We start from the raw sequence: 15,748 nt of genomic DNA, 5'->3' as shown, positions 1-15,748 counted from the left end.
GCTCTGATTGGACTATGAACCGATCGGTACCATTCACCGTTATGTAGACTATACAGTAACCAAAATGAGATATAGATAAGTTACTGAAATTATCATTTGATATAAATAATTAACAGAGTCCTCTTTAATCCAGATTACGAGTTCACACGATGGGGAAACTTGTTAAAGATACACCGCTGATTTCACAACGATGTCAAGTTGATTTCAATGGTGTTGTCATTCGTAGTCATCATTGGTATCCTCATTTTGGAGAAATTGACAACTTATCGATCCATGTGTGTTAGTCTTAGAAAAATATGAAGCCATCATACTCCCTACCCCCCCCCCCCCCCCTTCATTGTATTATCACACGGGCTCTTCGTCTGTATAGAGTCTTCCTTGTCACTGGTTGGTAATTTGGTGGCTTTCGACCACTCAGAATCAATACCTTCTCTGATTGATTTCATCGTTCCTTTTTAAGCAAAAATCACAAATAGTGTTTGCTTCACTCAAACTCTCTAAACACTCACGGAAACTGGTTGGACCAAAATGTCTGCCCCGAATCAACCTAAAATCAGAGGTTGTTTTTCTTGCATTTAACCTAACATCTATCTTCATATCTTTCACTTTAAAACATAACCATTTTAACATTTCGATTATCAATGAAGTTTTTCACGAAGGGTAGTCCTTGCGTTGGCTTTTGGGAGCATGTTCTTGCTTATCTTCTTAATTTATTGACATAGTTGATTATAGAACTGTCCTTAAATAATATCAAACGCTTAGTAGTTAAACACTAAAAATAACCAGACCCATCATAAAATGTAGACATGGAGCATTATCAACTCACCCAGACCTTAAATTTGTAAAATGACTGGTCAAGAACTGAAAAAACGTTGAAGGTCGGGAAATGGAAGATACTTGATTATGATGAAAATGAATTTTTTTTTAAATCTTTTGAAAATTTTCCCTGGGAAATGTTTCTGTCTGAAAACGCTTGATATCCCTTTAATCCATAGCCTAGACTCAATTTTTTTTTCCACAATCATCAAAATAAACACAATTCTTAAAGTTAAAAGCATAAACTATTTTTTGGTATTTTCTCAAAATTCATAACAATGTTATACTTTCAGAATATTTCAAAGGAAGACACTGAGTTCTGGAAAACTTTGGTTTGGACGCTTTCGAATTTTAATTTCAAATAATGTATTCTTAACGTAGAAAACTGCATAACCGGGCGGTTTATTGGGTTTGTTTCGGGGTTTGATTGTGACTTGCACTTGCTCAGACTGTATTCACAAACCGCTGTGATCTCGATGGAATATAGTGGTATATAAAATAATGTAATCTCTTGACGTTTCGTCTGGCACTCTATGCTGTCTTCATCTTGAATTACGTAAACGTATAAATCGAAACGTTGGGGGATAAGGCACCGGCACCGGCTCTAGCCACACCCGGTCCTTTTAGACACACATTAGTGCCATATTCTCAAAGATAAGCACTCACCCCTACCTCACCCGACGCACGTAAGCGAAATAACTATAACAACGACTTTGGAAACCTTTTATAATTTGTGTTCTTTTTTTTATAGAACCAAACCATGTATTTTGTTTTGTTATCATTTCTTTTTGCTACTTCAACAAATAAATAAACAATCTGTACTTTGAACTCATAGTTGGAAGCCACCTAGCAATGGCAACCTGGCTTTTGTTTAGAATAATAATAATATTGTTACTGTAGAGTGTACTCGAGCTGGCTTCTATTGACAGCGACAATAGCATACCTCACAAAGTCAATTTAGTTTATGGTTATAGGGAGAGAAGGGAAGTTTAGAGTGAAACTAATTTGGAAATTGTTGACATTTTTTAAATACCCCTCCGAACTCCGAGTCAGTTGAGTGACTCAGAAACGGTCTTGTGATTAAAAACGTTTCATTCTGAGATGACCTTGATTTTTGAAGACAATTGTAAAAGCCAAAAGTCCGATTGGACCTAAATCATCCAAGAAAAACTAGCTTAATACAATCCATGGTGGAGCCAGTTGATATCCAATTCTTTAATAAGATCAACACGCAACATGCTTTATTAGTTGTTAGTCTTAAAGAGATGACTGACAACTTTATCGGGAACTTTTTATCATAAGTAATCGATAATTTTGTTTACGATCATCCCAGTATAGGCATATACTTAATTTGAAACTAGCGGTTTATGGTTTTATAATCAGTCCTCTTTTATCCAAAGATAAATGCTTACGAAAGAAGCGCCATTTAAAAAAAAGACATACCCATTTGAAGGTCACTGTTGAATTTGTGGAACTGGTTGGTATTAAAACTGCGCACAATTATAGGCTAATATTGGAGAGTACCATCTGTTCTGTTGGCTGTGGTTCTGAGAAAATCAAAGTGTTTTCATTAATTATAAATACACTAATGTGGCGTTCGGCCTGGAAATAAATAAAAAACAACTGAGATTTTTATCATCACTCTTGATGTAAGCCTTAAGATATGGCGGACACAATACTACGACACTATTAAGTTTGGGTAAAATAGTTTGCATACACCCAAATCAAACGGTTACTGTCCACTATGCCTCAAAAAGGCAAACGAGAGGTTGTATTAAACTACGGAAAGCAACAGTGTTAAATAATGAACTATTATTCGCCAAGTATCGACAGCGTCTATAGCAAAGTTGATCAAATAATTTGAAGTGACTCGTTTTAGTAACAGAGTTGCCCTCCAAGATTGGCTGAGTTGAGATTCTGCATCTCTAAGCACTTTGCGTAAACCAACAAGCTAGCTACCTGCAGTGGTAGCCTAGTTGGTAAACACTCCCTACAAATATTATTCTCTCCACAATACCATGTGATGGATTCTTACAAACGATGTGCATCTTCTAAGGGTGCAGTTACGTAAGATATTCATGTGGTGCCCATTGTCTGGATGCACCATCCCCTGCCCCACCCAACTCATTCAGGTGCAATGGACCTATAAGGAATCGAATCAATAATGTTAAAGTAAACAGCGCCCTCACTTGAATTATCTTGTATTTTATTAGGGTGAGGGGGGTGTGTATGAGATGGTGCGGGGGTTTCATTTTGATCTTATTGGGATGTGGCGCTAGAGGGGCGCGGTTTGTTGGATGGGCGTGCCTGTTGTAGAACTTTCTAGAATTTATAGAAATATTAAAATTCCAATGAGTGTGTCAAATGGGACCTAGGGTCATACTGTCATGTTGTTCACATTGCCCTGGACGATGTTAGAAAATACCCAATACAGCGATATAACAGAGGGATAGTCCAACAAGGGTGGGTAGAAATGGCGCCACCATGTGATTCATTGAGAACTTAGGCGCTCCATGTGCGGCATGGTGGTCGTTTCTGTCCACCATGTACCAATATCATTGTGCATTGAAGGATTTATGGAAGTCTCAGATATTCTAAAAGGATTTTCATCGGGTGGTGGTGGGGGGGGGGGGTAAAGAGGGTTAGATAGGGGCAGAGTTTGTTATTTTTAGGACCCCACTCCCTCTGCTACATGTGAAGCTTCGTATTGTAACATACAAATCGAATCGGTGTGGGTCCATCCAGGGTATACAATCAACCGATGCGGTCGGGGTGTGGTTTGGATGGTTGTGGCAGGGTGGGTCCGTCTCAACGGGGATTTCAGACATCAATACAATCATGTTGTAAAGTATATACGAGGATTGGGGGCGTAGTCAGCAGTTTCTTAGTTCTGAAGACAATACATGATAACATTCTCTTTGTGCATTTCTTGTGGCACTTAAAAAGCCACGGGAGGTTGGGATGACAGGACTAACTTAATGTTGTGGCCACTCAAGATATTTCAATTAAACCCCATGGTGAAAATTACTGCATGGCGATTTCAAGCCATTTATCGTACGCGCTAACAAAGTGCGTATTTTTCACGCTGCGTTATCGAACGTAGCTATAAGGACGCTAGCGGGAAAACCTGCAGAACGAACTGCGCTTAGCCAAGCGAGACGGCGATCGCGTTACGCCGAAACGGTCCATCGCCTGCCGCATTCTTGCGGTGATTGTATTCATTCAAATGGACCGCGACTTTAAATGCTGATCCGTGTGTTTTTTAAATACCTATGCAGGCAGTACAGCTGTGGCTGCGGCATTCATTGGATCTGGACTGTATGGCGGAATTGTTGACTTCGCTGTCTTATCGTACACTCCGGGCTCTAAGCTTATCGATCGTGTGGCGATACGAGCAGCAATAGGCCATAGGGTCATGCTACCACTGATTCCACACTACCTACCACACCAACACGCCGCGTGTGCACTCGGGGCCTGGATGGCGACGTGACGATTTGCCATTACTGTGTTGACTCAACGGGACGAAGTTGTGAAACAAGCGACTGTTTTCGGTAGCAGCAGCTTCAGCGACCTCTGAGAATTCAATCGCCGCATATTCATGACCTTGGAGCTAGTACAGGTCTCGGCAAGACATTTTACTAGCAAAGAGAACGGGTCGTACGATTCTACGAAAGTCTGTGCTGAATGCTGTGAATTCCGTACGGGTCTGTACACTTGAGAACACGGCCCAACTGTGCTGCTATCTAGTGCTGTTTGAAAGCCAACCTCGTAGTTGATAAAAAGGTATGTCTCGTCCGTCCGTGGACTTCTTATGGACATTGATAGTTAGTTAATCTTCTGGTCCAATTCCTTGCTTTGCTTAGAATTAGAACTTAGAACCAACCCTGTATTATTTAGTCTTTATTTTGTTGTCAAACACAACCACACAAAATTAACCGTGAACAGCCATTTTACTACGTTATTGTCACTATGCATGGCCGCCCGTTGCCACCACCCTCGGCCACCCTGGCCTGTCGTCATTGACCGACCGGGGAAATAGCCAGAACCCCTGGGTGTATTTCCGTGGCTAGTCGCCGGTAGCCCATGGGTTTACTTTTTGTGTAGGATCGCTGTATAACTATTGGTGCATTCCATTGGATACTAATTTGTTTCTTTACAACGCGTATAGGCCTGCGACCGGCTGCACATTCCAACAATCCATGCAACAACCAACCATCGGTTCATTCATCATGGTTCAATTCAGCTTGCCTTATCTCCACAGGAATTTACTACAATTACAGCAAATATTTGATTCACAACCTACTTTTGTTTGAAGGCGATTTGTGAGGACATTCAAGAATCTTCAATTGCTTTCAAGTAAAATTCTATGTCACTTCTCCTCTCATGTCACCAGTCCAATTATCTTCCTTACTCTTTGGTCCAATTCATAACTCCTTATGACTACTGCTTGTTTCAGCTCCGAGCCATAGATGACTGTATTCTATATTGATACTTTTGATAACTTTGCTGTGATATAAACCGCGGGTAGGAATGAAATTTAATTGATTTTTGTATTACAAAAGTGAGTTTACACCTACTTTACCTGTTGCTTACCGACAATCACTCACCCAATTTAAATTAGTAACAATACACTCACAATTAGCTTGACGCCCAAAATATGTATTTCACCAAACATACGACTTCCTAATCTACACCCATTTCAGTCGCCATCTCGACACAATATTTCACATAAAATTCAAACACCGAAACTATAACCGTTGTACCTAGATCCCATACCCATCAACTGAATCTACATCCATTTCAGCTAATATCCCAACACCTGATAATTTACACCCATCCCACCTTATATAATGTCTCGGATTGGTAAAGATCATACCCGAAGTGTATTCGACTCGTGTTATTTCCGGCTAAAAATCAAACATAAAACAAATGATGTATTAATAGATAAACAAAATCCGGTTTTTTCACGTTGCACAAAGCATTAGAATAAAAAAATAAACAATAAAGAGTGATTTGTGAAAATTAAGGGGTTAAGAAATATTGTACTTCGTGCTTTGTTGATCTTGGGTTTTCTTCAAAAGTCATGAATCCTTTATGATTATTTAATGTTAACTTGAGGTATTATGAGGCCGGAAAGTTGGGGCTAACTTAGCGTCGAGACGGGGCTGGGGTTGCAGAGGGGCGGCGGATGCACGGGGTCCGGCACTGGCAGGACCTGATAACATGAGCCTTGCGAGACGGTTCAATGATGTAGGCCTTCCTCGAATCTGTCTGCACTTTGTTGGGTGAGGGGTGAAATGGGGAGCGGCGAATCACCCCTGTCGATTGTTTCGACTAGATAGCGGTGAGGTATTACGTAGGCTGCTCTCTTTAGAATCAGTTCTATTTGTAAGATATTGGAGGGGCTATATTTTGTTTTACTATGGGCGTGATGACGTATTACATACGTCAGCGTACTCATGTTCCTTGTGTGCAAAAAAGATGGAAAAAAAATACCTCATATCATTTTCTAGTCCACTTGATTTCAAATGTGGCGTTGTTTTAAAATTCTCATTAATAAGAACATGTAAATGGACTTATGTACAATTTCACGGATGAGCCTATCATTTGAATTCCATCTTGCACAAAAAAAACATTCCCGCCAGTGTAGAAATAACATTGTCTTACAGAATGATCTTTTGATAGGACATTCTGGGACAACTAGTTTGTGCTTGAAGGACATTCTGTGCCACTCTGTGATTGGGACATTCTATAAGGATATTCTGTGTAATTCTTTGCCGTTCTGTATTTACGTCATTCTGTGATTATGACACTATATTATGTGCCATTCTTTGATTAGAATACTTTGTGTCACTCTGTGATTCGGAGATTCTGTGTGATTCTGTGATTAGGGCATTCTGCGTCAGTCTGTGATTAGGACATTGTGTCATTCTGTGATTAGGTCAGTGTCATTCTGTGATTAGGTCAGTGTCATTCTGTGATTAGAACATTCTGCGTCATTCTATGATTAGGACATTCTGCATTCTGTGATTAGGTCAGTGTCATTCTGTGATTAGGACATTCTGTGTCATTCTGTGATTAGAACATTCTGCGTCATTCTATGATTAGGACATTCTGTGTCAGCCAAAGATGCAGTCGTTCATATGGGTCGGCCCAATGTCCTTAGCACTATTTCATAGAGCTGCTTGTGTAGACAATTATTCTAAAACATTTGTGGTGCCGGCTGCCATTTTGTAAGAAGATGGGCCTTCGTCTTCAGTTGGTGGACTTGTAAAGGGGAACGCTGGTTTGATTGGATATCTAGTTAGTGGCACTTAAGACAATTAGTGGCACATCCGGGAGTGTCACTTAGTGGGATGACAGTCCACTGTATAAAACAAAACTGAGCAGGCATTTTGGTCAAAGATAGTTTCTCGTAGCTTGAAAAGTGTCTCCTGGTGTTTGTATACAGTCGACTTAAATAGATACCAATCTAAATTGGAAATTATCTGATGTCACCCAACTGTATTAAGAGTCACTCATTTTTTTTTTTTTGGTAAAGAGAAGAGGTGGGGAAGTTGCCATATATTATCAATTATAAATTATAAACAACCAAGATCATGCAAATTAAATTACTCATAATATTTGACATGACCTGTCCAAAGTGACCTACATCACGGGATAGATAAAAAGGAGCCACAAAGATCGGAAATAAACGTCATGACCAATGATGGATATAACTTGTAAAATGGGCTGTATTACTCAAAATGTCCCGACGTAGCGTTGCACAACACCAATTGGTGAGAGCAAGCAACCTCCAAAGATAATGAGATAACGGAAAAGCAGCGGTATTCAAAAGGTGGTGGGGGAGGGGAGTGCTGCGACACAGTTATTATCTGACACCTGACACATTATTATATTTTGAAGCACAAGTTGAACTGCTTCAGTCGATCAAGTTTACAAAAGTTGAACTTTCAGCTTTCGATTATTTAATTTTCTAATCGGTAGTTCCACCTTTAACGGTCTGACCAAAATTGCACAAACAGGACAGCTTGTCCATAAAAAGGATGCTATTGGAGGAGGGGATGGGAGGGGATAGGAAGGAATTGAAAAGAGTACGTGTCTTGTCCTCCACTATTGGCCTCATTTAGTGCAGTATTTACCCTTTAGGAAAATATAACATCAGCTTAGGTTATGCTCCGTGTGTAGTAATTCAAAACCCCGAATGAAAGCACATGTAACTTTGAAACTTACTGCGGAGTCTCTCATGCACGCACCACGCGCCATTTTGGGAGTCAGTAGGAACACACGGGGACATTGACTCACAAAATGGCGCATCAAAAGTTATCGTGATGATGACGTCACTTATGAAGTGGGTCGTTAGGCCATAGCCAGTGGTCCATGGTGATGTCTTCATGCGGCCATTTTGCTTCTCCTGTTCTCGTCAGTGTGGACACATCGAGTCTCGATTCGACATCCTGCATTTGTATTGGGCAAAGAGGACTACGTCATAATGGCGGCAGTTTATAATTGCTTCACCTTGTTGTAATAAACTAAAACTGATTTTAGTTTTTATCGCGCTGTACCAGAATACAGTAAATTTATTTATATCCACGGCATTCTAAACTCCAAGTCCTACGTTGGAGTTAAAACTAATAGACTATTAATTAACTTAAACCCAAGATGTAGTTAAGAGCTGGCTAGGTTCTATTCAGGCACGCTTGTCTTTTCTGAGAGTGTTTTGGAGACGACTGTCATTGGAGACGCTGAGTGGTGCAAAAAGCAGGACCTCTTTTGACGCTTGTGACCAAAGCTGACTTCCTCGTACTCTATTTTCATTAGCAATGTCTATTTAGATCATGACTAGTCCTTGTACGTCACACGTCGTCTCCAGTTGATACCCAGTCATGAAACAGTCATCTGATTACACTCACAGCTATCCCATGTAGCGGTTGTTTCATGTTTAAAGGTAATAGTTGACACAACAATATATAGCTTCCAGTAAAGACGTAATATTAAAGTCAATGGCTGCACTTCGTAAAGGTCTCCACCCCGCCCCTGCACCCACAAAATTATTTGTTGGCTTGATATCGGGGGAAAATAACATTCTGTCTGATATATAAGTCTGTCTCAACTGATGTGGGAAAATTCGGTTCTTAAACAGAGGAAAAAACTTAACGAGCGACTGAGTGAATCCGAAGCCCGGAGACGACGGTAACACGCAGCGTTCGTCCGTGATGCTATGGCGATCGGAGGTTAAATCACCCCGGGCTCTGCGGCGTTCCGACACCCATGAACTCCAGCCGTCACTTCGCGTTGATGAACGGCCGCGGGCAGTAGGATAGGTAGCGGCTGCGTGGCCGCTCTATATGCCTGAGCGGCGCGGACTAACAGGGAGGGGGTGGGGGCTAACTTGGGTTCACTGTTCGCTCGGGCATATACACACGACACGAAATAATGGTGCACGAAAATAATGACCAGATACATACTTTGTACAAAGTATCATAACTGCGTATAATATATTGCTTTACCATCGTATTGCCGTTCCAGTTCAAATGAATTAGTGACGTCTCTGCAAAGCATGCCATATTGGTTTCAGTAGGTTCGACTCCTCCATTGGCCATCGTGATTCGTTTTTGTGTTTAGCATAAACAATGGGAAAGAGAAAAACAATGTTTACGGAAGTGATGTTTCTACTACCAAAGAACCCCATTTATGGAGCTTGTATGGTCTCCTGAAGCGCTAGAGTATACTATGGGGCTTAAGCGCAAAATTCCGCGGTGAGCAGAGCCATGAATTCGGGACCCGTTGGTTGATGTTGATGGATGCAGTACTCTCATGGGCGCTTCAACTCGCCAAATTGTGCGTATTACAGAGGAAACTAAACCGCACACCACACTCGAATGTGGGCATATTATAGCACGTCCAAGGGAACCACCAGTATCCGTTTTATTATGGAGTTATAGCTCCGCGTTACGGTTGTATCGTTATGTCTTGCTCAACTTGAATTAACCCAAAACCATATTCAACTCTTTGAATAAGGCAGGTTGTTGTCAAGTTGCTAAGGGAATTTCCTGATGAAAGTGGATGTTTTCTCTGTCAGCTACGTCGCCATATTGGAATATTGTGAAATCAGTTACTTTGTGAAGTGAAACCAAAACATTGTTCAGAACCAACCACCAGAGTCTGCTTAGGTTAAATTTCATTGCTGTTTGGTTTACAGTTTGGCACCGCAACTAAAATATCCGTATACTTGTAATGTGTAGTCTTTGATAAAATTTAATACCACTATGGAAGGTAGTCAGAATCTGGAACCCTGAATACCGAATTTACGATATATGAATTCAAGCAATCGATGTGGGTGGGCTTGGTTGGATTTGTTGTTGTTGTTGTTGTTGTTGTTGACCATCTTTGAGAGTAAACATTGGTATGCTCCATGGTGTTAATGATTGGCCTTAGATTGTTCATATTGGGGGAAAACATGACACTTTGTTTGTTTGGCGTTTGTAGTTTTGTTTATTGACTGTTTATTGTATTTTACAAGTGATTTTAATTCTAATCATAAGGTAGTGGGTTGGTCCTTTCTTTAGCGTACGCTGTGTCCATTCCAGTGACGTAAGCCTGTTTCAACAGGTGGTTTAGGATGGTTAGAATGGGCAGTAAAATCGCACTTTCCGTGGACACGACGTCGCATTAAATGGCCGTCGTGTCACCATACGACTGTACACTCAGAAATAGTGCTCAGTCAAACAGGTCTATGTAGCCACAGCCTAACCTAGCCTGCCAGGCATCCTTTCCGGGATGGATTTCCGCACTGTTTTTTTCTTGTTCATTCCTGCCGGGCCAGTTCCGTCTGCTGGCAGCTGATATACGGAGGGACGGCGCGAGGCTCATCGCTTAGTTTATAGCAACTTCCTGTGTCTGTTTTTACCGTGACCTCGTAGTGTATAGTGTGTAGTTTTTGGTTAGCTTGGGTTGTTGTGCGTGCGGCACTCTAGCTAGCTCGGGGCGTGCGTGACTATGCAGCAAATCCCGGGGTAGTCGCGGCTCGCAGTCACGGGCGACAAGGACTTACAATAACCGCCTCGACATTATTATTTCACTCTGAGTCAAACGCGACAAATCTGAATTGTCTCTTCTCTCTCTAGTCTACTTTACCCGGATAAAGGGGCTGTTCTGTTTGTAGTAGGAGGTTTAAGAGTGTGGTTTGTACTGTGTCGTAACGTCGTCAACGTTTTGAAACAACTTAACCCTGGTCATCTTGGCGAGGGAATCACGCTTGAGTTTCGGTAAGTCGATGCTATTGTTTTAGCATGGTATCCGGCTTTGTATTGTGCATGGTTATTCTTTTGTTAATTTCATCATTGTCAGAAGTGTGTAGGGCAGAGACCATGGAGGAAGGAATACACAGAGAGGTTTGTGGAAGCTGTATGACCACATGGCATTCGTAATGCATTGTCATGTGACTAACCATGAATATGTAATTATATTACAGGAACTTATTCTGCGTAATTGTGAGCTTTGTTTTTGAACTTTATGCGTCACGTCGCACTGGGGCCATTCCCTGATGCGTTGAGTTATTCTAGAACCTGTGATATTTTCCTTTTGTCTCAATGTTTTTTTTTGTAGACAAAACATAAATGGTGGTGTTTTTAAACGATTGTATTTTGACGGTGTTTTCTTAGTGGTTTTTGGTTGTTGCCTATACCTGGAGGCTTCTGTTTGTGCGTCCAGTTTTAGACAATTGTTTCAGACGGACGTATGTTTCTGCAAACTCAAAAATAGATTTTTAGAAAGAAAGCTTTAAAAATTAAACATTTAGAAATCATGGTTTTTTACGAGCAATATGTCACTTCCGGGCCAACTCCCCACGGGCACGGGATGGTTGAATTATGCGAAGCAGAGACTTCGCCAAACTGCTCATCTACTTTACACTTTCTGTAAGCTGATACCATTTAGATCATTTCTACATCCATGTTTAGTTGTGTTTGAGAACAATCACCAGAAGTCAATAATTGGAGTTGTTTGTTGACGGTTGTATCAGTTTGACCACGTGGTGTAGAAGGTTTAAACTTAAAGTTATCAGAAATGGCGATCTTAAAATAAACAAGAGGGAAACGGCAAACTCTTTATACATCACACAATTACACTTTGAATTTATGTCAAAATATGTAATTATTTAGTTTTTATATATTATATATTGCCCCACATGACTCAAAATATCATAATGTTAAGGTAACAATACTTTCTCGAAACATATATCTATCATTACTTGGTTTGTTTTCAAACATAGTTTGTTTATTTAGTGAGTTTCCATCACTCGCTCTGATGGTGTTATTTATACATAAAAAAGCGTGACTGCCACTGCAAAACAGTCCAAATAGTCTGGTCACATCCTTGCTCTATGGTCGCATCATCAGCCTGCATTGTTACGCAATTAAACCTCTGTGAGAAGGGATTAAGACATGATGTAGGACTCAAAACTGTTCGTAATAAACGCTCACCTTTAAGCATTTTTAGTTAATATTCAGAAATGATTTGAGAAAGGAAGTGTTTTAATTTGTACAGATCGTTACATGAGCACGTCAAGATCCAATCGATTACCGAAGCCTTGACGATCAGTCTTATCCGGTTCGACGTCAGCTTAATTCTTTTTTTACTTCTGATAATTATTTTAAGCTGTGAATTAAATAATTAATCAAAATATTCTTCTATACATTATCAATAATTATGATATTACATCTTTGTATAAATGCCCCAAGGCCTTTTTAAAACAAGTTTTGAAGGTTTTTTGGAGGCGACCAAGTGAGCAACTGCATTGCTTTTGAAAACTTTGGTAGTATTCGGACAATTTAAAAATAGTTTGGAACCTCACCTTACCCCTAGATCTTTTTGTAGATCGATTTTCAAATGTTTGTTTCTTTACTGAATTTACCATGGCAACGGTTGCCAGACTATTGCATTGTGAGTAGGACCTTGATGAGCCAAACCTGAAGCCGTATCCGCATGGGCGGCTTCAGCTACAGCTACGGCTGTTGCTAAGGGTGTTGCTATCCTTTACTGAAACGCATGGTGACGCCGATTAGTTGTGTTTCAAACCTGAAGCCGTATCCGCATGGGCGGCTTCAGCTACAGCTACGGCTGTTGCTAAGGGTGTCGCTATCCTTTACTGAAACACATGGTGACGCCGATTAGTTGTGTTTCAAACCTGAAGCCGTATCCGCATGGGCGGCTTCGGCTACAGCTACGGCTGTTGCTAAAGGGTGTTGCTATCCTTTACTGAAACGCATGGTGACGCCGATTAGTTGTGTTTCAAAAGCCATTTCGGCCACAAGAGACTCTTAATAGAAAGTCACCATCTTTGTCAGGTTCCATGTCACCCTTTGCACTAATGGATACGGATCCAGTTTATACCAAAAGGGGCCCGACTATGAATTGAATCCAAACAAGGCGACTATGGACACAAATCGCATCTAACTACAGCCCGTTATTAATGCTTTCCTGCCCAAACAAGGAAGCGACTTCGAGAAAAGAAAAACACGCACAAAAACGGGCCGCTTATGTTGAGTGTTTTCCCTGCTATTGGATTGGGAGATGGTGCAATATGATTAATCAGAATTAAGCTAATTCCGTTAATGTGCAATGTTGACCACGATCTCATAATAAACTTACATTTCTATGAAGTCAAATTGGTACATCAATGAACGATAACATCAATGAACGAGTATAGGGCTAGCTACGAGTAAACCAGTGAGTACGAAAAGGCATCTAAGCATGATTACATTATATCATAACGATCAGGAAACGAAAGGATCTGCACTCGTTGGTCGTCAAACTAATTTGCCCTAATTATTTATGAATTGAAACGAAAACTGAAATCCCTTGGTGCGAAATTTAACCGCTTTCGTTTATTTGTACTCAATACACAGTGATGTTTCTCCGAACGAAATAGGAATCGCACCGTATAAAAACAAACCGAACTGTAGTGATACTCCTCAACCCGTAATGCCATGGGGAAAGTTTGTTTCATGTTTGACAGTAACTTGCAGTTTCACTGTGAGGTATCGTCAAGTTACAATGGTACATGGGGTAGGCGTGCCTCATCCCCCCCCACCTTCGAGGAGCGGGTGGTTGGGCTAACTGGTCCTCAACATTCACCCATAAATAATTAATATCAACTGCAATCCGTTTTAAAAATTCCTTTGAAAAAAAAACTCGACAAAATGACAAAGTCCCTTCTTTTGCATTGTTTTCTTTTAAAATGTTGCAAGGACATTGTACATGAAATAGCCGTGTGTTGCGTTGCCCTAAGCAGACTTAAACTTGTATCTAGTCGACTGATCTCTTATTGCCCTTCTGAAACTTATTCTCCAGAAAACTAACTTCCTTCCTCCCTCATTGTTGAGTTAGGGTTATGGCACTGGGATTGGGGGAAAAACATAAATGGGGCAAGTCACCTAAACCAGTCTTGGCGGATGTAAAGCTTGTTCACCCTTGCAGGGTTTAAATACTGAAATTATCCTACCCTAATTAGTTGCATAAGTGCGACTTTCTGTCTTCAATTTTAGGAACTAGGGTAGATGTGTGTGAGGAGAGTTTTAAAACACTGATTGCTGAAATGAGAGAATTTTCATTGTATGTTGAACATAAAATTTAATAAGACTTGGCACCTAGAACAAATTTATTGACAACATATAGTAGGGCTAGATAGCACAGTTGATAGAACGCTTGCACGTTAATCCGGACGTGGTTGGTTCAAATCCTGCTCCAGTAAATTTTGTCTTTGTTCAATCCCAAATCATAGACTTAAAGGTTTGCGTTGGTTGAAAGACAATCAAGTAAGAATTAATGCGGTAACATAAAGTAGCCTAATCTCTGTTGAATAATGTGGTTTCTGAAAAAGGACTATACACAATTATTACAATATTGAGCGTCCATTTTGGTATATTTTTTTCCAGATAGGTTAAACAAAATATATCTGTTTCCAAATAATATAACAATCAAAGAAGTACTTAGTGACAACCGTTACGGCCCAATGTGAAGACTACTTTCTTATCTCGTGCATCCACTTCTTCTATATTTCTTGGAGAGACCTTTAGAGGTACTTTATAACACGGTATAGGTATGTGGATGTAACAGGTATGTTTGAAAAGATATCATGGTATGGGGAAGTGGATGTAGATGCTTCGGCTGTGGTGAGACAAGGAATATCCCATCTGTGGAGTGTGGTAGTTGATTGGGGATGTTACAGGTATTTTGGAAAGATATGGTGGGGGAGTGGACTCGGGCTGATAGTGGGACACCGTAGATCTTATCTAAGGAATTTGCGGTAATTGCTTGAAGTATAGAGAAAGTACTTGAAGCCAACCCACAGCTAGCTATAGACCGGGCTGGAGGGAGCCAACCCACAGCTATAGACCGGGGGTGCCATTGGTTTTAAAGATGTCATTAGACATTCAGGTCCTCATTCTTTAAGAAGGGAAGGATGAGACGGTGCCTCAGATCTACGACTGAAAGTTGGTAAAAACGAAAACAAAGTATCGAACTAATCTCTCTTGACATTGAAGATGTCATGGGGGGTTCAAGGCCAGTGTGGGGTCGAGGGTTGTGAATCATTATTCTTAGACCTTCCCAGGGGGATACATCAATGTGTTTCTGATCGGTCATTGCACTTCATTACGGGAATTATGTTTTCTTGTTAATTATTCTGGATGGAGCACAAACAAAATGTTGTTACTTTTCAACCATCAGCTGTCAAAATGCGGTCAGGCGTCAGAATATCGAGTAGACCATACTCTGGTCTTTTGAAGCTTCGAAAAAAAGTAGAGTTGGCATGCCTGAAAAAGGTTACCACCCAGTTACCAAAAGATACCAATCGCCAATGAGGAGTTGAGAAACACCGAGTTTCTTTTCAGAATCTAAAGATGGACATCTTTTGCCACGAAAAGAGAAA

At 40.6% G+C, this 15,748-nt stretch overlaps 1 protein-coding gene across 4 annotated transcripts in view; it reads left to right on the top strand.

Annotated features, from left to right (window-relative positions):
• The window catches only part of LOC139950272 (uncharacterized), a 31,752-nt gene that overhangs the window by 4,586 nt on the left and 11,418 nt on the right, over positions 1–15,748 (top strand). Inside the window, exon 1 of one of the 4 annotated variants that reach the window (XM_071948893.1) lies at positions 4,020–4,599. The exons of 2 other annotated variants lie outside the window; for them this stretch is intronic. The gene's annotated coding sequence lies outside the window, so the exon portion shown is untranslated. Of the gene's footprint in view, positions 1–4,019; positions 4,600–10,684; positions 11,085–15,748 lie in introns of those variants that run through there. One more of the 4 variants, XM_071948894.1, reaches the window with a different exon arrangement.

This window comes from Asterias amurensis, chromosome 18, assembly GCF_032118995.1.
Source record: "Asterias amurensis chromosome 18, ASM3211899v1".
In the NCBI taxonomy this organism is placed as follows: Eukaryota; Metazoa; Echinodermata; class Asteroidea; order Forcipulatida; family Asteriidae; genus Asterias; species Asterias amurensis.
This window is presented reverse-complemented; position numbering and strand designations above follow the sequence as displayed.